This window comes from Alligator sinensis, unplaced genomic scaffold (genome assembly GCF_000455745.1).
Source record: "Alligator sinensis unplaced genomic scaffold, ASM45574v1 scaffold87_1, whole genome shotgun sequence".
Lineage (NCBI taxonomy): Eukaryota > Metazoa > Chordata > Crocodylia > Alligatoridae > Alligator > Alligator sinensis.
Window position 1 is genome coordinate 1,757,942 of NW_005841929.1, and position 6,000 is coordinate 1,763,941.

At 43.2% G+C, this 6,000-nt stretch overlaps 1 protein-coding gene across 1 annotated transcript in view; it reads right to left on the reverse strand.

The window, feature by feature from the left end:
- The window catches only part of CACNA1C (calcium voltage-gated channel subunit alpha1 C), a 742,093-nt gene that overhangs the window by 271,821 nt on the left and 464,272 nt on the right, over positions 1 to 6,000 (reverse strand).

Genomic DNA, 6,000 nt, shown 5'->3' on the forward strand with positions numbered 1-6,000 from the left:
AATGCATCAGCTGCTATTTCACTCCATGGGATACATTTAGAGAATTTTACAGGTTCCCGAGTGAGTGATGTCTAACTCTCTCTGGAGGGGGAATGATACCGAATGATCATATATATGCGCACACACAAATCCTCTCCTGGAGCTGCAAAACCCTTTGTGAATAACATTCAATACTGCTGTTATGCTCCTGTGAAAAGTGGATGGTAGAATAAGAGCAGACCCTTGGTGAGATAATGTACAAATTCTGCTTAAGAAATTCACATTTAAAAATTCAGACTCTCACAAGAACACACTAGTAAACAATTGGCTCAGTTAGATCCTGTTGTGTGCCTAGTAAAACAATTGCTAGTCACTGCTCTATTTTATATGTCAGTTCTAGCATACAATTGTCCAATTCTCTCTGAATGCTTCACTGAATGCATGCACTACAGCTTCTCTGTGGCAAAACAATGTGAGGACACGAGGATTACAAAAAGACATTCCATCATCTGACCCAGACATATTCCTGAACTTCTAAGATTAGCATTCAGCTCTACATCGCTCCTAGTAACACACTGGTTAACAAAGTCCTCAATGCTCTAGCAGATATTCAAGAAATATGTTATCCAGTTCATCTGCACATTTCTTTTAACCTATTAGGCATGCCTGAGAAACCATGTCTTATAGTAGCAGACAAGCATTCATTTTTTAAAAAACACTAGTTTTCCATGAGATAATGCTATCTCAGTGTTAGCAATATTCACTGTGTTTAGTTTCAGCTTAGCATGACTCACACTGAACAAATGTAACTGAATTGCCTGTCCCCATCTCCTGTAAGTAGAGATAACCTGCTGTTTCATTCAGGTTTAAAGTCATAATGGTTTAGCTCAGGTTATATTACTATAGATGTGAACAGATGAAACAATTACATTGGCTTAGTTATCTCATGCTGCAAAGCAGTAAGTTCCCCCTTCATTTTAAAACAGTATATCATTACATCTGTCCACAGCCTTTGTTATCTGATCCAGTTGTAAAACTTTAAGATATGACCACATAAAAAAGGTCATCATTACCTTTCCCACATAGAGACATCCAAAATACTAAACACTTCCCTTTCTCAGGGCCTAGAATAAGAAATAATAGTTACAAGTGTTGGTAATCATTTATTTTTGAATGGTCTAGCCATTTCTACTGCCAGCCTCAGATTACTGCATTTACCTGAAAGAATTAGCAGAGTTACACAGCCAACAGCCTGGCCAATGGCTTGGCTACACAAAAAGGGTTCTGAAATGGCAAATGGCTTGCTGATTCCTGAAATGGGCTCATTTAATGCTCCTTCTTTTCCCACAACGCCCTAAAGCTGAATGGGTACTTGATGCACAAATAACAGTAAAACAAATACTGACAATTAAACTCTAATCACACATTTGTAAAGTAAGTGAAGCTGCCAGGGGACCTCTTTTTTAAAAAAAAAATCAATGTGGGACAGGAAGTCTTTGTGAAGCACCTTTTTTGATTGCCGTACACCTTTGTGCTGCCACATGCCTTTATCAGCATGGCACAAGGCCAGGCTACAACCTGCTCAGCAGGCAGCTAGCCTGTGTTAACTCTGCAGTGAGGAGACAATGCACTAGCTTTGAAAGGACAAGGTAAAGCCTGTGTGAGTGCAAGAGGAAGACAGAAATAAGCTCCGTGGGGGAAGAATGTGCTGAGAATTGGGGATGATGGTTATGCTGTGGTTGAGACTGACATGGCCCTATCAGGGATGAATGAACATCTTTAAAACAACAACCCACTAATGGAAGGGCCCATCTTTATCTCACTAAAAGGGTTTCCACTGCCATGAGCAGACCATGAGTAGATCCATAGATTGTAAGGCTGGAAGGGACCTCAGAAGATCATCGGGTCCAGCCCCCTGCACCAGGCAGGAAAGACAGCTGGGGTCAAGTGACCCCAGCAAGGTGACTGTCTAGTCTCCTCTTGAAGTTTTCCACCACCTCTGGAGGGAGCTTATTCTACAGTCTGGACACCCTAGCTGTGAAGAAGTTTTTCTCAATGTTGAGCCTGAAATGGTTTTCCAGGAGTTTGTGGCCAATACTCCTGGTTTCCCCCTCTTTTGTTATCTCTCAGAGGATCACCACTAGGTCTCGAGACCATACTTCTCTTGAGTTCTCTTACTATACATGCAAATGGAGCCCAATTATTCCTGCCCTACTCCTTAAATTTGGCTCTCCTAATGATTATTTAGCAACTTACATTGTGTGACTGACAGTCATCTCCTCATCTCACACTAGGGCTAGGGACAGAAATTACACATAAACCAGTATAAGTGATCAGAAACTGGTTCAAATCTGTAGCACAACAGAAGTTTAGTGCACATAAACCGCTTTCAAAATGGCCAAAACCAGTTTAAGATAAACTTGAATGGATGTAGTATGAGACTTAACTGATTTAGGTTAAATCAGTTATTGACCATCTGTCCCAGATCCCTTCCAGATTCCAGCGAACACTTAGCCCCCTGGAATCCCATGAAGCTTTGCCCCTCCTCTGTAATTCCTGCCCCCGTCCCCCCTTGCTGGGTGGGCAGGCTAGCCTTGGCCCAAGCTGCCTGCTTCAGCTGAGTAGGGAGGCGTGCTCTAGCACCACGCCCATCCCCCCCACCAGCTTCTGCCCTGGGCCACTGCAGCCATGGGGCTGCATTTCCAGAATAAAAAATGAATGTCTGTTCACTTGCTTATTGGTTCAATCTATGCACCTTAGACTAACCTGCAAAGACTGAACTGTTTCAGCTTTGGTCTTTTTGACTGTCTGTATTTAATATAGGTGAGCCCTTTGTTGGCAGTCTTTGGCTGTGTGTAGACAAAATGAGGGGCATGTGTGCACAACACTTTAAAAGTGGGTTAAATGCTTTTGCACCACTTTAATGATGCTGGTGTTTGCATGCGTTGGCGATGTATTGTGCAGTAATTCTAGCCACTGTAGCAAATTCAGCAGCGTAATGTGCCTTAAATGACTTGGGGCACAGCTAACTAACAGTCCTCCGCCTCGGAAAAGAGCAGTGCAGGGGCTCTGCAGGAAGTCCATGCAGGCAGCCTGGCAGCAGCCCGGGAAGGCACTCTCCACCCAAAACCTTTTTCTTTCTTCTTCCCCCTGGGGGCCTGCCTGCCTGCCTGAGCTGCACAGGGGCCTGGGGCTTCCCTCCACAGCTGTGGTGACCCTGGGACCACCCAAGCTGAGACCCTGTGGGCAGGCGCCACCTGGGGGGGGGGGGGGGCTGCCACTGCCACGGAGGGAAGCACCAGCTCCCCTCCCCCGCAGCCCAGGGACTGCTCCACCAGCCGGCAGCTTGCCTTTCCCTCCCCACCACTGGAGGGGCAAGTAAGTTCAGGTGTGTGCACAACATGGGGGTTAAAAGGGCCCTAAATTGTAGTGGTGTTTTTAAAAACCCACCGCTTCAATTTAGGGCCCCCGTTTTGTCTACACACGCCCTTACAGGAGAAATGAAACTCCTTTTCATTCCTTCAGGACAAAGTTAAAGCAGACTGACAAAAAGTAATGTGCATCTGTAAACTTTGAGGCTGACCCTCAAACACCCATTGTAAACACTCTTCAATGAGTTCTGGATCAAACCTCTGAGCCACTGTTGCCAACACTGTCTGGTCTGACTATGATCGAAGACCTTCACTAAGACGGCTGGGCCAAAAATTTCTGCCAGAAAAAAAATTATTTAAATCCATACATTATAGAATCTCTTCCCTCCTCCCCCAAGAAAAACAATGCAAAACAAAAATGTGCAACAAAGTACTTTGGGAAATTTTGGAACAAACCACTTTTTTGTTTTTATAGTCAGCTCCACAGCCAAAATTTAAGTATCTAAAAACTTCCATTTGGTTGGGTTAAGGAGCCTCACATTTTTGTCTCCTAAAGATGCCTATGGAATTACAGACTCATGTTTTGTTATTGTAATACTGCTGTTTGTTGAACCCTGTTACTGAGGTAATAATCTGCCAAAATATTTCATATATATATATACTGCAAGCTGCTTCAGTAAAGTCTTTACAGTGTTCTAGTTAAGGCTGAAAGAGTCATAAAAAACAAAACACTGTAAAAGCCTCTGCAATGAACGTAAGATACTGAACATTGTTGAGCAGGAGAGAGAGATTTTACGACCCTCTCCATTTAAACTAATGATTTTAGGAACTAAAACCAAAGAAAAAATATTGCCCATTTTTAACACTGCAGCTACTTTGAGACTATTTCAGGAAGCTGTTCTTTGTTTATAACGTCTGCTTGGAACTAAGCAGGATATTTTTTTTTTTTTAGAAAAACAACACTGATTTGTGTTCCCTTCTCCCTAAGCCATAAAACTCAGCAGCTTTCCACTAAATAGGTGACAATATTTAGGGATCAGGAGACATGACTGGAAATTGGGATACCTGGGCCTCAATCCCAGCTCCAATGCTGTCTTGCTGTGCAGGCATATGGAGGACACTTAATCATTAGGTTTTCCCAAATTGTTAAATGGGGAGACTACTTACTGCATTTGACAGTCATAGTATCATTGTGGAGCTTAATTAATGCTGAAAAAGTGAATGATTGTTTAAGGATGAATTAACTTGGTTTGCAGGTTTAATTGCTTTTACTAGACAAGTTTCCACATTTTAGGTGCTCATTTGAATCTTATCTTTGGTTTAACAGTTGGAGTTGTTTAGGGCCAAATTAACCTCTGGTGCTCTAGGCTCTCCATGTAGCTTGGTAAGACAATCTCAATTTCCATTCTGTTGGAAATTAGAGTGTCAGAGGAAAAATGCTGCTCCTGGAAGGTCTCTGCTCACAGGAGTGCTGCAGCTGCCATCCCATAGGAGTGAATGCCTTCTTCAGCTCAGGTGCCCTCTTGGTTAGAAGGGGAAATAAACTACCTCCTCCTGAGCATGTCTACATGTGCAATTAATGAGCATGAATAAACTCCACAGCTTATTGCTCTGGAGTTTTTTGCTCCCGGGCATACAGTTTGAATGTGTGCCTGGGAGCAAAAAACTCTGGAGGATATTGCTCTGGAGTTTTTTCATGCTCACCACATTGAGCCTAGTCAGAGCAGCCCCAGCTGGCAGCAGCCCAGGGCTGCTCTGACCAGACAAAACATGCTGCGGAGGGGCTGGCTGGGGCACGACGGTGCTTTAGTTTGGAGCTAGACGGCAGGCAGCCCCTGCACTGAAGCACCTTCGTGACTCAACCAGATGGGCAGTGTCTACATGTGCATTGCTGTGCACGAAAAAACTCTGGAGCAGACTAGTATTTCTACCTACAAGTACTGCCCTGCTCTGGAGTTTATTAGTTTCATGCACCCTAATAGGGATGCACGTGTAGACATTTATTACAGAGATAATTAGGCAGATTCACAGTAAAAATCTCATGTAGATGCAACCCCCCTCAACATCTTAGAGGTGAATCCAGTCCAAAGAGTTAGGACAAAACATGATGACAGACTGAGAATTAAGTTGAGAAATAGTAAAGGCAAAGGAGAAAAGAGTCTGCAAACTTTCAGCTGTCATTTGGAAATTGATTCTGTATCTGCAAGGCTGAGATGAAGGAAGGATGTTGCAGATGGCAAGAACTACACAGCAGAAGGCTCTTGCTTGGATAGTAGTAGCAGCAAGATTATGTGCAGAGAAACCAAAGGCTAGTACAAATAAGTTTATGGAGCGGGGAAGGCACTGGAAAGATGAAACTTTCTTATGTTGGCTGGAACAAGTCATTGGAGTGTATACAAGTTTTCTGTGGCTGGCTTTAGTGCCATTTATTGCAGTTACTGCACATGAGCATCAGCCACAGTAGCTGATAGTTTAGCCAGAGCTAGCATTACTGAGAAATAGATCATATATTTTACTCTTAACAAAGAAACAGTCACCTGTTATTGACACACTAACATGTCTAACCAAAGTATTTTGCAATGATGGCATTATTAACACAAGACACTAATCCCATTTTTCATTGTTGAAGTAGTTTGTCCATTTTCTCCAA